Here is an 18,433-nt window from a genome sequence, read left to right on the forward strand (position 1 = left end):
GAATTACAGATTATAGGGCTTGACAAAAATCCTAGAAGAAAGAGTTTTTAAAAAAAATACATGAACACTTAGAAAAGGAAGCAGTGAAGACCAGAATTAGAATGGCTTCATCAAGAACAAGTCACTGCAGACCAACATCATTGCTTGGTTTTTGACAGTATTACTAAATTTGGTAAGTGGAAGAAGATGTTATAAACTAGATTTTAACAAGTTACTAGCAAACTTTTTCATGATAGCCTCATGTACACAATGGGAAGGGGGAGATGGTCTAGATATTAGAACAGTTAGCTGTGAGTGATTGAATGATGATATCCCCATCCAAAGGGTGCAGACTAATCTAATGATGGGCTTTAGTTCTCTCTTCCTGGCCTCATCCTCATCAATATTTTTCTATGGTTTTGATGAAAATCAACGGCCTGTTGTTCTTATCAGATTTCAGGTGGAAGTTATAAATCTTAAGGCATCTGTCTACCATTGAGAGAGTGACCCAAGCCAATTCTTTACTCCTAAATTGCTATAGATTATGCTGTGTCCTGAGTAAATCCAAACCTCCTTCTCTAGCCATAGCTGATTGGCCAAGGTCACAGTGCCTGAGCCAAAGCGACTATTCATGTAACCAACCCTATGGAGGCAGAAAGACCACCTTTGAGATGGCTTACCCCCCCAAAAAAATCTTCCCTTAGGGGCTTCCCATATTAAATCCACAGAAATAGAATAAATAGACCCAATCAAATATTGTCATTGGAAATAATAAATGCTAGAATAGAAAATAAATTTCTCTAGGTTTCCTGTTCTCTTAAATTTTGTATTTTTTGAAGACTACAGTTTTTTTTCTTTTAATTCTCATTTTTATAAGCAATGACATTTTACATAGAAAGCTATGTAAGCTTTTCTTACCTAAGAATTATTTTTTCTTTCCAGGTGGTCTAGTACATTCCACATTTGTTTCTTTTATGGCCTGAGGTGCCAAAAGCTGATAACCACAACTAGAACTGAACATAATTCTTGACCAAATCCCACATAAGTGAGGTATGTAGGTTTTTGCTTTCAAGTGTTGAGTTTTATTTTTTAGCTTTATTGGGTGTAATTGACAAATAAAATTCTAATATATTTAAACTGTACAATGTGATGGTTTAATATATGTATACATTGTGAGAGGATTCCCATAATCAAAGAATAAATTTAAATTCTCCAGTTTGGGAATCTAGCCCTTATTAGGCCTTCTGTTTTACAAATGCAGTAGGACCCAGTTCTTACAATCTTCAACAACAAAGATAATTTGCCTGTGTTGTAATGTTAAAGGAGCTGACTGATCATAATTTAAGGATCAGACAAAACTAGTACTATAATGTGCTATGGAATTAAGACCCTAAATGATCAACATGTTGGAATAATGAGCCAAATTGAAAAAAATTAAAGGAAAAAGTAAAAGGAAACAAAAAACATCCTTTTGAGCTTCTATTCAAATCAGGTACTTTAGATTCAACATCCCATTTAACAGGAAAAAATGTTAAGCTTTATACTAGAATCAGAGGGCAGATTTAAAATGAGGCTGAGGAAACTTAACTTTCAGGGCATCTTATTTGCATGGACTCTTTCCAAAGCTGCCATGTAGGCCCACAGTGTTAGTGTTGCCAAATAAATACAGGATTACCAGTTAAATTTGAATTTCAGATAAACGGTGAATAATTTTTTAGTTTTTCCCAAATATTGCCTGCATCCTATATTTTTAATTGCTAGTTAAATCAGACACAGGGAAGAATCAGCACCCCAAATTGGGGCATCATCCTCTCCGCCCTCTTGGTGTGTGGTCTTAGATCCGTAGATGAGGTTTACAGGTTACCCTACCTCTACATCCTCCAGGGCCCAATGACAGCCCTGTCCCAGGAAAACCTCAAAGAGTATCCAGACTCTCTGATGCCAAGGAAAAGGACATGAATGAAACTCTGCCCTGCTCCCCACTCAAGGGTCTCTCACTGATAGGACTTCATGGGTCTTCACCACCTCCTCCCCCCGCCCACACCAGGACAAGTGGCAGCGGTGCGACAGAAAACAGCAGTAGCTAGGACTTGGCCAACCTAGAAATCGAAGCTACCAAGGAACATCCAGATGGAGATCAAAGCGCTTCAATCATCTGAGGATCCGCCCCTAAAAGTAGTGCCATCTCAGCGAAATTGGAGCTGGAGTTACCTGTGTGGCATTATCAGAAACGAGCTGTAAAGCTGAAAGAAACTTTGCTAAACCATCAGTATTTAAAAATGAATTTGACAGGCCATCCTAAGAAAAGACTGGATTATTTTTTATTCTCCCCATTGAAAACATTATAAAACTGCTGTATTTAAAAAAAACCCACAAAAAACAAAAAAACTGCTGTGATAGGATACAGCAACCAAAGAATGTACACCCAAAGAAGAAAAATAAGTAGATTAGAAGTGTGTCCGGAGGTAATTTATTAAAATTAAAATATTATCAATTTTCTGGGTTTGTGATATTTATAACAAGATTTACCATTATTTATGTATTTGTAGTTTATCATTTTTTAAATTTAAATTTTCAAATTTAAACATGTGTCTCTAATTTTTCTTCACAATGTTATATGCTTTCTCTTAAAAGGCCTTCAAAACTGTATGAGATGTAGGCCCCACAAAACCTGGGTCAGTCCTTGAATAGAATAAACTAATAGAATAAAACTAAATACTACAGCTAAAGGAAAGAATGAACAGAGGAAAAATGGAGGAAACCAGCATCTGAGAGTCTGTTATTATGTTTCAGGTTTAATGATAATTAAACTAATAATGATAACTGATATTTATTAAGAGCTTTCTACATGCAAGCTGTGTAAAGAGCTTAACCTACAGCGTTGCATTTCACCAGCATGGTACTGGGAGAAAAGCACTCTACAAGTATTATCTCCATGGTGGAGAGAAACTGGGCCTTAAAAATATCAAGTAATTTGCTCAGGTTATACATCTATTAACAGCTTGAGATAAAATCCAAATCTAGGTCACCAAAATAATACCCTTTCCTCTCTTCTTCCTTCTTCTCATTCATCTTCCTTTCCTTTACACTGGAATTTTTTTTTTTTCCTGGAGCAATTAACACTGGGACATAAATATTCATGTGCTCCTTTATCACTCAGTTAACACTTCTATTGGGTAGGTACCATAGAAAGTAACTCAAAAGTTACCTTAAACCCAAAGGCATTTACAGGGACAGTTAAATCTTTCATTTTGCTGCTATATAGAGAAGCCATTACCCACTTTTCAAAAATGTATTGTCCCAGAAGAAACTCTGGGATTTTGTTTTTTCACTGGGAATGGATGCCCTCACAGCCATCTTTGAGAGAATTCTGAGAATGGAAGCAGTATGGTGCATAAATGAGTCAGAAGAGGAGTGAACCTAACTCCCAGTGGTGTCCTCTGGGCCTGTTCAGCAGAGTGAGATGAAAATCTTCCTGTTTGCCCGAGTCACGTTGGAAGGAATTTTCTGTCATTTACGTTCAAAAGAATTCTGACAGGTGCAAGTTTCCAAAGAGGAAAGTGACTACTCTGGATTCCAGTAGTGGTTTTTGCAGCCAATGGGATAGAGTGATGCTAGCTATTTTTGTTTTTAAATCTCTTCTACAAATTCTACTAAAACTTAGAAAGACCAGATCTGTATTGGGTTTAAGTCAGATCAAAAAAAGCAAATTCAGTGACTTAATAATGCTCACTTGTCACTCTCTTGCTCGCCCCTTCACACACGTCATACTTGGACTGAGATGGTGGCAGCAGGAAAACACACACATCCTCCACAAAGCATCTGATCAGAAGGTGGGAGGAAGGTCATCCAGTGGGGATTGGGTGAAGGTAAGGAAGTACAACCTCACTAGAGAGAGCCAGGATGATGAGAATGAAGGAAATGAAGACTGAAGTAAATCTGAAAGCAAATATTTCTGAAAAGGAAAATGAGATCAGTTGAAAAAGAACATACAGGGAAGAAATGACAATGTTTTTAGTAGTAGAGGACCAAGAAGACCCTACGTATGTTCTTTACGTAGAAAAAAAATTAACAGATAAACCATAGATCAGAAACTTACAGGAAGAGGCTAAACTTCAATTGACAATAAAATCTTTGTGGTAATTATAAAGTTTATGGAATAGATGCTATGAACCCATCTTGAAGACTTCACATTTTAAAAGACACTAAAAGATAAACAATAACGCCATATAAAAATTCTACATTTTACCAAGATTGTTTGAAGAATTAGTTTGAAATAAGTGTATTTCAGTCTAAATCGACAATTTCACGAAAATTACCAATTCATTGACAGAGTTACACAATCTGAAAAAAAAAAGAAAGAAAGAAACAAGAAAGGCAAAGTGAGCCAAACAAGAAAGGTGTGGATCCTGGAGTGAGGGGTGGGGTTTGGGGCATGGTCAAGGGTTTGGGGCCAGACAATCTGAAAGACTGAGCATCTCTTGAGAAGAAAAAGAACAAGATTTGTAGACATTTCATCTTCTAATGCCTTCACTCTGTTGTCCAATCCCTTCAACATGTAGCTTAAACTTTGTGCTTTGGGTTTTGCCAAATGTTAGTCAGAAGTATTGTGGTCATATGCTAGACATTTTATTCCTTGACACCAAGGTGCTCAAGTGACAAGGGGTCTTGGAGCAATAAAGGGTTAAATTGACATTGCAGGGAGAATGCTGTGATCCCAAGATTTCTTCCCCCAGCTGTATATGTTCTGTATTATCTCCTCCTCTTGAGAGTCAGTGAGACGGTGAATATGACTAAAACTCCTGTAATTAGGTTACTTTATATAAAAAAGGTGAAGGGATTTTGCAGATGTAATCAAGTCTCAAATCAGTTAACTGAGTTCTTCAAAAGGGCGATTATCTTTGGTGGGCTTGACCTAATCAGATGAGCTTTTTAAAAGGATTGGGTTTTTCCTGAAGGAGGGGGTTAAAAGGGTGAAAGTGTGAGAGGGCCATGTGGCATCTCAATGTATGGAGGGAGCCATGTGGCAGGGACCTGAGAATATCATCTAGGAGCTACAAGTGGTCCCCAGCCAATAGTCAGCAAGAAAACTGAGAATTCTGTCTTACAACTCCAAAGAACTAAGTTCTGCGGCAATCTGAGTGATTTTGAAAGCAGAGCTCTCCCTAGTCAAGCTTCCAGGTGAGAATGCAGCTGGCTGACACCTTGATTTCAGCCCTTGTGAGGCCCTTAGTAGAGGATCTGGCTAAAATGTGCCAGACTCCTCCTAACCCATGGATTGTGAAATAATAGATTTGTTTTATTGTTCTTAAGCAGCTAAGTTTGTGGTAATTTCTTATACAGCAATAGAAAACTGATACATTTAGGAAATTCAGTTGCTACTATATTGTTTTAAAAAAACAATCTTGTTTTCCTTGTGGCTACCTGTAGCCGGAGCAGCTACTAAATTGGAACTAAAACATACAATATGGATGTATGTGAGCCTTGTTCTTTAGTGCAGCCTTAATTGTACCTCTCTGAACTACTTGAAAGCATGTCAGGAAAAGCTGTTTGTAATAAGCACATGTGATGTGCACCTAGAACTGCAATGGTTTCGTCTTAAAGGAGAATGAAAAGATTTAAAAGATGCATTACAAAGATCATTTATTTCAGAGTGAAAATACTACAGCTGAAAGGGCCATTTTATTTGATACTAAAAGGGAGAGAAAGAAGGAAGGAAAGACAGGAGGAAAAGAAGGGAAGAGGAAGGAAGAAAATATCAAAATCTGTGTTGAACCTGAAACTTGCCATTTCTACATATCTCAAACCAGCATGTGGAATCTCTTGAATGCAAAAAGTATAGTTTTTATTTACCAGAATATTTCTATGAATGCAGCTTTTCATCAGGGGAAGGAAATTTTTGATCCATTTTATTTGCCTGTTTTATACGTCTGAGAAGTAATTTCTCTTTCATTTCCCTAAGCTGCAGTAGAAGTACTTACACAATACTGGTATTTACTTTCCTATCCAAGATATGCTTGACAAACTAGACCGCTTAAATACACTTTGGCAAAGTGTGTTAATGTTAACAATTATGGCCTCTGCAATGTTTTATAGAACATTTATTTTAATAAAGTCACTGTACTAAGACATAAGTGTTTGGTCAGGATTAGCTGGTAGCTACAAAGTAAATCAATAAAATAAAATTCTGAGTATCTGAAAAAGGTACGTCACAATGTGTTAGTGTAACCTACCATTTTTTATGAAGCCAGGAGTTCTATGAAGTACAGTTGTCCCTTGAACAATGTGGGCTTGAACTGTGAGGGTCCACTTAAACAAGTATATTTTTCAGTAGTAAATACTATAGTCTACATGGCTCATGGCTGGTTGAATTCAAGGATGTGAGGGAACTGTGGATATGGAAGGCTGACTATAAGTTATACACAGATTAACCCCCATGTTATTCAAAGGTCAATTGTATATATTTACATGGATATCACTGGAAGGATACAAAATTTTAAAAGTAAAAGAAAAAATAAAATATGGGAAGGGAATCTTGTGGACTGAAGATCAGGGTAAAAACCGACTGAGTTGTCATCTTATATCCTTTAGTACTGTTAGAATTTTTTAAACATTCAGGTATTATTTCAATATGAGAAAGTTAAATCCTCAATATGTTACAACAAAATAATCACATTAATCTTTCAGCTTGCAGTGTCAATATATTGCTTTCACTAGGAGGTTGTTATTAAAAGAAGGCAAGTAGCAGCCAGCAAGCCCACGAGGTCCAAGGCCTTGTGGTCAGTGGCTCTTCGTCATTCACAGTACGGTGGCATATCTGGGGAACTTGTCATTTCGTTTCCCCTTCAGAAGTGAGAATCCATTTGATTATGGTGAGTGATCCTTTCAATGTGGTATTGAATTCAATCTGCTAGTATTTTGTAAAGGAGTTTTGTATCTGTGTTCATCAGGGATATTGGTCTGTAATTTTCATTTCTTGTAGTAATTTTGGTGTCAGGGTAATGCTGGCCTTGAAAAATAAGTTTGGAAGTGTTCCCTCCTTTTCAATTTTTTAGGAAAGTTTGAGAAGAAGTGACATCAATTCTTTAAATATTTGGTAGAATTCACCAGTAAAACCATCTAGTCCCGGGCTTTTCTGTGTTGAGAGGATTTTGAGTACTGAGTCAATCTCCTTGTTATTGGTCTGTTTAGATTTTCTATTTATTCATGATAAGGTCTTGGTATGTGTCTAGGAATGTATCCATTTTTTCTAGGTTATACTGTTCATTGGCATATAATTTTTCATAGTAGTTTCTCATGATCATTTATACTTCTGTGGTATCTGTTGTAATGCCTCCTCTTTCATTTTTGAGTTTATTTATTTGGGTCCTCTCCTTAGTTAATCTGACTAAAGGTTTGTCAATTTTGTTTATCTTTTCAAAGAACCAGCTCTTAGCTTTTTTGATCTCTCCTATTTGTTTTTATGGTCTCTTTTTCATTTATTTCTGCTCTGATCCTTGTTATTTATTTCTTTCTGCTAGCTTTGGGCTTTGTTCTTTTTCTAGTTCTTTGAGGTGTAAAGTGAGGGTCTTTGAGATCTTTCTTGTTTCTTACTGTAAGAAGACATTTATATCGATATATTGATATATTTAGCACTATATATTTGCCTCTTAGAACTGATTTTGCTGCATTCCATAGGTTTTCATATGTTGTGCTTCCATTTTCTTTTGTTTCAAGATGTTTCTTGATTTCCTTTTTGACTTCTTTGACCCACTGGTGTTCAGGAGCATGTTGTTCAATCACCACATGTTTATGAATTTTCCAGCTTTCTTCCTCTTACTGATTTCTAGTTTCAGACTGTTCTGGTTGGGAAAGATACTTGGTATTATTTCAATCTTGTTAAATTTGCTAATATACGTTTAGTGACATATCATGTGATCTATCCTAGAGAATGTTCTATGTGCCCTTGAAAAGAATGCATATTCTGCTGCTCTTGGATGGAATGCTCTGTATATGTCTGTTAGGTTCATTTAGTCTTAAGTGTCATTGAAATCCATTATTTCCTTATTGATTTTCTGTCTGGATTATCTATATACTGTTGAAAGTTCCCTACTGGTATTGTATTTCTGTCTACTTCTCCCTTCATATTTGTTAATAATTATTTAATGTATTTAGGTGCTCCAAAATTGGGTGTGTATATATTTATAATTGTTATACCCTCTTGATGAATTGACCCCTTTATCATTATACAATGACCTTCTTTGTCTCTTGTTACAATTTTTTACTTAAAGTCTATTTTGTCTGATGTAAGTATAGCTATCCCTGTTCTCTTTTGGTTTCCATTTGCTTGAAATAATTTTTCCATTCCTTCACTTTCTGCCTGTGAGTGTCTTTAATGTTTCAGTGAGTCTCTTGTAAGCAGCATATAGATCTTATTTTTTTATTCATTCAGCTGCTCTGTGTCTTTCAATTGGCAAATTTAAACCATTTACATTTAAAGTAATTATTGATAGGTAAAGACTTACTACTGACATTTTGTTCATTGTTTTCTGGTTGTTTTGTGGTTCCTTAATTCCTTTCTTCCTTATTGTCATTTTTTTATGAGTTGATGATTTTTTTGTCATGGTTTGCTTTATTTTTTTTCTTTTATGTACAATATCTGTTACAGGTTTTTGCTCTGTCATTACCATGCGACTTTCATAACACATGTATGAGAACTCTCTATTTTAAGCTGATAACAACTTAACTTCAATTGCATAAGAAAGTACCCATTTACTTGTCCCCCCAATTAATGTTGTCTTCGTAATTTACATCTTTTTTTATTTTGTGTGTCTATTAATATAATTTTATAGTTAGAGTTATTTTCAACATTTTTGCTCTATATGCTAGATTTCAAAGAAATTTACATACCATTAAGCAGGACCAGAGTTTTTTGTACTGTTGTTCTTTTCTTTTTTTGGCTGCACCACACAGTTTGTGGGATCTTAGTTCCCCAAGCAGGGATTGAACCCATGCCCTTGGCAATGAAAGCACGGAGTCCTAACCACTGGACCGCCAGGGAATTCCCAGTACCAGAGTATCTGGATTTGATTATATATTTACTTTTAACAGTGAAATTTATATTTTCATATGATTCTATGTTACTAATTAGTGTTCTTTTATTTTAGCTTGAAGAACTCCCTTTAGCATTTCGTGGAGGGCAGGCCCAGTAATGATAAATTCCCTCAGCTTTTGTTTGTCTGGGAAAGTCTTATTTCTTTATTTCTGAATGACAACTTTGCAGAGTTAACTATTCTTGGTTGGAATTTTTTTTAAAACATCTTTATTGGAGTATAATTGCTTTACAATGCTGTGTTAGTTTGTGCTTTATAACAAAGTGAATCAGCTATACATATACATATATCCCCATATCTCCTCCCTCTTGAGTCTCCCTCCCACAAAGCACCGAGCTGATCTCACTGTGCTATGTGGCTGCTTCCCACTAGCTATCTATTTTACATTTGGTAGTGTATACATGTCCATGCCACTCTCACTTCATCCCAACTTACCCTTCCCCCTCCCCGTGTCCTCAAGTCCATTCTGTACGTCTGTGTCTTTATTCCTGTCCTGCCCCTAACTTCTGTTTCTCTTTCTGACTTACTTCATTCTGTATGACAGACTCTAGGTCTATCCACCTCACTACAAATAACTTAATTTCGTTTCTTTTTATGGCTGAGTAATATTCCATTGTATATATGTGCCACATCTTCTTTATCCATTCATCTGTCAATGGACATTTAGATTGTTTCCATGTCCTGGCTATTGTAAACAGTGCTTCCATGAACACTGTGGTACATATCTCTTTTTGAATTATGGTTTTTTCAGGGTATATGCCCAGTAGTGGGATTACTGGGTCATATGGTAGTTCCAACTTTAGTTTTTTAAGGAACCTCCATACTGTTCTCCATAGTGGCTGTATCAATTTACATTCCCACCAACAGTGAAAGAGGGTTCCCTTTTCTCCACACCCTCTCCAGCATTATTGTTTGTAGATTTTTTGATAATGGCCATTCTGACTGGTGTGAGGTGATACCTTATTGTAGTTTTGATTTGCATTTCTCTAATGATTAGTGATGTTGAGCATTCTTTCATGGGTTTGTTGGCAATCTGTTTTGGAGAAATGTCTATTTACGTCTTCAGTCCATTTTAGGATTGGGTTGTTTGTTTTTTTGATATTGAGCTGCATGAGCTGCTTGTAAATTTTGGAGATTAATCCTTTGTCAGTTGCTTCATTTGTAAATATTTTCTCCCATTCTCAGTGTTGTCTTTTCGTATTGTTTACGGTTTCCTTTGCTGTGCAAAAGCTTTTAAGTTTCATTATGTCCCATTTGTTTATTTTTATTTCCATTTCTCTAGGAGGTGGGTCAAAAAGGATCTTGCTGTGATTTATGTCATAGAGTGTTCTGCCTATGTTTTCCTCTAAGAGTTTTACAGTGTCTGGCCTTACATTTAGGTCTTTAATCCATTTTGAGTTTATTTTTGTATATGGTGTTAGGGAGTGTTCTAATTTCATTCTTTTACATATAGGTGTCCACTTTTCCCAGCACCACTTATTGAAGAGGCTCTCTTTTCTTCACTGTATATTCTTGCCTCCTTTATAAAAAATAAGGTGACCATATGTGCATGGGTTTATCTCTGGACTTTCTATCCTGTTCCATTGATCTATATATCTGTTTTTGTAACAGTACCATACTGTCTTGATTACTGTAGCTTTGTAGTATAGTCTGAAGTCAGGGAGCCTGATTCTTCCAGGTCTAATTTTCTTTCTCAAGATTGCTTCGGCTCTTCAGGGTCTTTTGTGTTTCCATACAAATAGTGAAATTTTTTGTTCTAGTTCTGTGAAAAATGCCAGTGGTAGTTTGTTAGGGATTGCATTGAATCTGTAGATTGCTTTGGGTAGTAGAGTCATTTTCACAATGTTAATTCTTCCAATCCAAGAACATGGTATATCTCTCCATGTGTTTGTATCATCCCTAATTTCTTTCATCAGTGTCTTATAGTTTTCTGCATACAGGTCTTTTGTCTCCTTAGGTAAGTTTATTCCTAAATATTTTATTCTTTTTCTTGCAATGGTAAATAGGAGTGTTTCCTTAATTTCTCTTTCAGATTTTTCATCATTAGTGTATAGGAATGCAGGAGATTTCTGTGCATTAATTTTGTAACCTGCTACTGTACCAAATTCATTGATTAGCTCTAGTAGTTTTCTGGTAGCATCTTTAGGATTCTCTTTGTGTAGTATCATGTCATCTGCAAACAGTGACAGCTTTACTCCTGATCTGGATTCCTTTTATTTCTTCTTCTTCTCTAATTGCTGTGTCTAAAACTTCCAAAACAATGTTGAATAATAGTGGTGAGAGGGGGCAACCTTGTCTTATTCCTGATCTTAGAGGAAATGATTTCAGTTTTTCACCATTGAGAATGATATTGGCTCTGGGTTTGTCGTATATGGCCTTTATTATGTTGAGGTAAGTTCCCTCTGAGCCTACTTTCTGGAGGGTTTTTATCATAAATGGGTGTTGAATTTTGTCAAAAGCTTTTTCTGCACCTACTGAGATAATCATATGGTTTTTAACCTTCAGTTTGTTAATGTGGTGTATCACATTGATTGATTTGCGTATACTGAAGAATCCTCGCATTCCAGGGATAAACCCCACTTGATCATGGTGTATCAATCTTTTAATCTGCTGTTGGATTCTGTTTGCTAGTATTTTGTTGAGGATTTTTGCATATATGTTCATTAGTGATATTGGCCTATAGTTTTCTTTCTTTGTGACATCTTTTTATTTTCTTGTTTTTAAATTATTATTTATATATTTATTTAAACATTTTTATTGGAGTATAATTGCTTTACAGTGGTGTGTTCATTTCTGTTTATAACAAAGTGAATCAGCTATACATACACATATATACCCATATCTCTTCCCTGTTGCATCTCCCACCCTCCCACGCTCCCTATCCCAACACTCAAGATGGTCACAAAGCACCAAGCTGATCTCCCTATGCTATGTGGCTGCTTCCACTAGCTATCGATTTTACATTTGGTAGTGTATATATGTCCTTGCCACTCTCTCACTTTGTCCCAGCTTATTCTTCTCCCTCCCTGTGTCCTCAAGTCCATTCTCTAGTAGGTCTGCATCTTTATTCCTGTCCTGCCCCTAGGTTCTTCATACCCATTTTTTTTCTTTTTAGATTCCATATATATGTGTTAGCATATGGTATTTGTTTTTCTCTTTCTGACATACTTCACTCTGTATGACAGACTCTAGGTCCATCCACCTCACTACAAATAACTCAATTTCGTTTCTTTTTATGGCTGAGTAGTATTCCACTGTATATATATGCCACCTTTTCTTTATCCATTCGTCTGTCGATGGACACTTAGGTTGCTTTTATGTCCTGGCTATTGTAAATAGAGCTGCAGTGAACATTGTGGTACATGACTCTTTTTGAATTTTGGTTTTCTCAGGGTATATGCCCAGTAGTGGGATTTCTGGGTCGTATGGTAGTTCTTCTTCTGATGTTTTAAGGAAACTCCATACTCTTCTCCATAGTGGCTGTACCAATTTACATTCGCACCAACAGTGAAAGAGGGTTCCCTTTTCTCCACACCCTCTCCAGCATTTATTGTTTGTAGATATTTCTTGATGATGGCCATTCTGACTGCTGTGAGGTGACATCTCATTGTAGTTTGGATTAGCATTTCTCTAATGGTTAATGATGTTGAGCATTCTTTTATGTGTTTGTTGGCAATCTGTATATCTTCTTTGGCGAAATGTCTGTTTAGGTCTTGTACCCATTTTTGGATTGGGTTGTTTGTTTTTTTGATATTGAGCTGCATGAGCTGCCTGTAAATTTTGCAGATTAATCCTTTGTCAGTTGCCTCATTTGCAAATATTTTCTTCCATTCTGAGGGTTTCTTTTTTCATATTGTTTATGGTTTCCTTTGCTGTGCAAAAGCTTTGAAGTTTCATTAGGTCCCATTTGTTAATTTTTGTTTTTATTTCCATTTCTCTAGGAGGTGGGTCAAAAAGGATCTTGCTGTGATTTATGTCATAGAGTGTTCTGCCTATGTTTTCCTCTAAGAGTTTTTTTTTTTTTTTTTTTTTTTTTTGTGGTACGCAGGCCTCTCACTGTTGTGGCCTCTCCCCTTGCGGAGCACAGGCTCTGGACGCGCAGGCTCAGTGACCATGGCTCATGGGCCTAGCGGCTCCGCAGCACGTGGGTTCTTCCTGGACCAAGGCACAAACCCGTGTCCCCTGCCTCGGCTGGTGGACTCTCAACCACTGTACCACCAGGGAAGCCCTTCCTCTAAGAGTTTTATAGTGTCTGGCCTTACATTTAGGTCTTTAATCCATTTTGAGTTTATTTTTGTATACGGTGTTATGGAGTGTTGTCATTTCATTCTTTTACATGTAGCTGTCCAGTTTTCCCAGCAGCACTTATTGAAGAGGCTGTCTTTTCACCATTATATATTCTTGCCTCCTTTATCAAAAATAAGTTGACCATATGTGCATGGGTTTATGTCTGGGCTTCCTATCCTGTTCCATTGATCTATCTTTCTGTTTTTGTGCCAGTACCGTACTGTTTTGATTATTGTAACTTTGTACTGTAGTCTGAAGTCAGGGATCCTGATTCCTCCAGGTCCATTTTTCGTTCTCAAGATTTCTTTGGCTCTTTGGGGTCTTTTGTGTTTCCATACAAATTGAATTTTTTTGTTCTAGTCCTGTGAAAAATGCCAGTGGTAGTTTGTTAGGGATTGCATTGAATCTGTAGATTGTTTTGGGTAGTATAGTCATTTTCACAATGTTGATTCTTCCATTCCAAGAATATGGTATATCTCTCCATCTGTTTGTATCATCTTTAATTTCTTTCAGCAGTGTCTTATAGTTTTCTGCTTACAGGTATTTTGTCCCTCTAGGTAGGTTTATTCCTAGGTATTTTATTCTTTTTGTTGCAGTGGTAAATGGGAGTTTTTCCTTAATTTCTCTTTCAGACTTTTCATCATTAGTGTATAGGAATGCAAGAGATTTCTGTGCATTAATTTTGTATCCTGCTACTTTGCCAAATTCACTGATTAGCTGTAGTAGTTTTCTGGTAGCATCTTTAGGATTCTCTGTGTATAGTATCATGTCATCTGCAAACAGTGACAGCTTTACTCCTTTTCTGATCTGGATTCCTTTTATTTCTTTTTCTTCTCTGACTGCTGTGTCTAAAACTTCCAAAACAATGTTGAATAATAGTGGTGAGAGTGGACAACCTTGTCTTGTTCCTGATCTTAGAGGAAATGGTTTCAGTTTTTCACCATTGAGAACGATGTTGGCTCTGGGTTTGTCATATATGGCCTTTATTATGTTGAGGTAAATTTCCTCTATGCCTACTTTTGGAGCGTTTTTATTATAAATGGGTGTTGAATTTTGTCAAAAGCTTTTTATGCACCTACTGAGATGATCATATGGTTTTTATTCTTCAGTTTGTTAATATGGTGTATCACATTGATTGATTTGCGTATATTGAAGAATCTTTGCATTCCTGCGATAAACCCCACTTGATCATGGTGTATAATCCTTTTAATGTGCTGTTAGATTTTGTTTGCTAGTATTTTGTTGAGGATTTTTGCATCTATGTTCATCAGTGATATTGGCCTGTAGTTTTCTTTCTTTGTGACATCTTTGTCTGGTTTTGGTATCATGGTGATGATGGCCTTGTAGAATGAGTTTGGGAGTGTTCCTCCCTGTGCTTTATTTTTGAAGCATTTGAGAAGGATAGGTGTTAGCTCTTCTCTAAATGTTTGATAGCATTTGTCTGTGAATAGATCACTGAAGAAATCAAAGAGGAAATCAAAAAATACCTAGAAACAAATGACAATGATGACCCAAAACCTATGGGATGCAGCAAAAGAGTTCTAAGTAGGAAGTTTATAACAAAACAATCCTACCACAAGACACAAGAAACATTTCAAATAAACAACCTAATCTTACACCTAAAGCAATTAGAGAAAGAAGAACTAAAAGTCCCCAAAGTTAGCAGAAGGAAAGAAATCATAAAGATCATATCAGAAATAAGTAAGAAAGAAATGAAGGAAACAGTAGCAAAGATCAATGAAACTAAAAGCTGGTTCTTTAAGAAGATAAACAAAATTGATAAACCATTAGCCAGACTCATCAAGAGAAAAAGGGATGAGACTCAAATCAATAGAATTAGAAATGAAAAAAGAGAAGTAACAACTGACACTGCAGAAATACAAGGGATTATGAGAGATTACTACAAGCGACTATATGCCAATAAAATGGGCAACCTGGAAGAAATGGACAAATTCTTAGAAAAGCACAACCTTCCAAGACCGAGCCAGGAAGAAATAGAAAATATAAACAGACCAATCACAAGCACTGAAATTGAAACTGTGATTAAAAATCTTCCAACAAACAAAAGCACAGGACCAGATGGCTTCACAGGCATTTTTTTTTCTTTCAGCACTTTCTATATATCATCCCACTCTCTCCTGGCCCACAGGTTTTCTGCTGAGAAATCTGCTGATTGCTTTATCAGGATTCCTTTGTATGTAATGATTCTTTTTTTCTCTTGCTGCTTTCAAGATTCTCTCTGTCTTTGATTTTTGAGAGCTTGATTATAATGTGTCTCAGTGAAGATCTCTTTGGGTTGAATCTGTTTGGGAATCTTTCAAATTCCTATACGTGGATGGCCATATCTCTCCCTGGATTTGGCAAGTTTTCAGTCATTATTTTTTTAATTAAGGTTTCTATCCCTTTCTCTCTTCTCCTCCTTCTGGGACTCCCTTAAGGTGAATATGGTTTCTTTTGATCATGTCCCACTGTTCACTTAGGCATTTTTGCTCTTTTTTAAATTCTAATTTCTTTATTTTCCTTGGTGCATATCAAGAGATTTGTCTTCAAGCTCACAGATTCTTTCTTCTACCTGATTGAGCCAACTGTTGACGCTATCTATTGCACTTTTCATTTTCATTTTGTTATTCTGGAGTCTTCATCTCCACAATTTGTTTGGTTCTTTTTTATGATTTCCATTTTTTTGTTAAGTTTCTTGCTTTGTTCATATTTCCGAAGTTCAGTGTTTGTGTTCTCATCAATCTCACTGATCTTCCTTAAAATAATTATTTTGAATTCTTTTTCAGATAACGTGCCTATCTCCATTTCTTTGGGGTTGGTTACTGGAATATTATTGTCTTCCTTTGGTATATCACGTTTCCTTCCTTTTTCATGTTTCTGATGGGTTTGTGTTGACGTGTATGCATTTGAGGGCAAAATCATCCTACTTATTTCAGACTGGCTTTAGTAGGGAAAGATTTTCACCTAGAAAATCTGTAAATCTGTTGGCTGTAAAGGTGCCAACCAGGTGGGATGCAGCATGTCTGGTTCCTAGGAAGGCAGAATGGCCCAATCTCCATGCACTCCATTGGCTGAGGTTGACATTGGCCAGACTGTGGAAGTCTTCTTTGGCCAAGGTTATTGGGATCTTCAGAAGTGAAGTCTGGTTGGTCTTCCTATTATTTTTGTTGTTGTTGTTTGCCTTTGGGAGGAAGGTCTAGCTGAGGGGGGTCCTACTTGGTGCACAGTCTGGCATGCTGACGCTCAGTGCACTCATAATGGTATTAGAAGTGGGGTCCTAGAATCAGGTGCATGTGGAACCACCACAGCATCTGGGTCCTGGGACGTAGGTGCAGTTGCTGTAACTGCAGCACTGGTGTCTAGGGTGTGGCGATGCACAGATATCCCATGGAACTAATAATACCTGGGTCTCAGGGGCTCACTGCTGTGACTCCAGCTGACAGGTGGTGGAGAGAGGCAGGAGAGCAGCAGTGGCACAGGTCCTGAGATGAAAAGGTGCAGCAGTGACTCAGGCCCAGCAGATAGGGTGTGATAGTAGCACAGCTTAGGGATGGTGGGTCAAGGTCTCAACTCTGGCCCCTGGGGGCAGTCACAGGATGCAGTCACAGCAGCAGCATGACTCTGCTGGTGGTCTATTAATGCCATGTGTTGGGACCTGGGGAACTGGGCTCAGAGCAGTGGAAGCACAGCCCTGGCAATGACTGGTCGGAGATGTGAGCTGGGGTCTGGGCAGTGGGGTTCAGGGCAGTGGCAGCACAGTCTCAGCACTGATGGTCAGGGATATGACCTTCATCTAGGGGCAGGGATCAGGGCAGCAGCAGTCTAGTCATAGCATTGCTGGGTCAGAGCCATGACCTAGAAGAACCCAGGAGGTAGCATGTAGGGCAGCAACAGATCAGTCTCAGAAATGATGGTTCAGAGTCTTGACCTAGGATAGGGGGATGGGCCTCAGGGCAGTATCAGTGCCTCTGGAATTGGCTATTCAGAGCTGCAACCTGGAACTCAGTGAGTGGGACTAAGGGGGAGGCAACACCATCAGATAATGACAGCCAAAGAGAGACTTCGGGCCCTGGGGGCATGGCTCAGGGCAGGGGAGGTTGGTAATGGTGGGACAAAACCCTAACCTGGGGTCAGGGGTGGGGGCACAGAGCAGTGGCAGCTCCACCCCTGTATATGGTAACGTGCTATGGTACCTTAACCATGAGAGCAGAGCACAGCAGCAACTGGGGCCCCTGAGGGCAAGTCTCACCTCAGCAACAGCTCCAGCCTCTGGGAGTGGAAGCACAGGGGGACACTCCTGGCTGTTCTGTTATCTAGGATCAGCATCCATGATGACTGTGGGAGACCTCTGTAGCAAAACCTGCAAACATCCACAGTGGTGAAGCTTGCTGGGGTTCTCCCACTCTCCTTCTCTCCACGTGGTGAAATTCCTCTGAGGGGATTCCTCCTAGTGTCCAGCAGCTCCAGACTGGGGCATGGAGTAATGCAGGCAAAACACTTCCTGTACTTTTTTATGTGGCCATCCTTAATTTTTGAGCTCTGCAGGGTTTTTGTTGCTACTTCTTTATAGTCTAAAATTCTCCCTGAGCTGTTTTCTTCAGTTTTTAGTTGTTTATTCATTCTTGTTTTTTTGTGAGTGAGATAAGTGTTGACACCTTCTAGCCCTCCATCCTGCTGACGTTCAGACACTATCTCTTCAAATATTACATTTGCTTTATTCTCTCTCTGGAACTTCTGGAATTAATTATGTTAGACCTTCTCATTCCCAACTCCATGTCACAGATTCTCTTTTCTGTTTCTTTACATCTTTATGCTGCATTCTGTATAATTTCTTCCAATCTCCCAGTATACTAATTCTTTGTGTCCAATCTAGTCACTGAATTCTTAATTTTTATTATATATTCATTTCCAGAAATTCTGTTTGGATCAATTTCAAATCTATGTCACTTTGTATTGCTTGTTGTTCCTGCAAATATCTTTAAGTTTGCATTTTATTGCTTTAAAGATAATAATCAATAATAATTGTAATTTGTTTATTGTCTGTGACTGGTTTTTTTAACATCTGAAGCTCCTGT

This window comes from Grampus griseus, assembly GCF_964374135.1.
Source record: "Grampus griseus genome assembly, chromosome: 5".
NCBI lineage: Eukaryota > Metazoa > Chordata > Mammalia > Artiodactyla > Delphinidae > Grampus > Grampus griseus.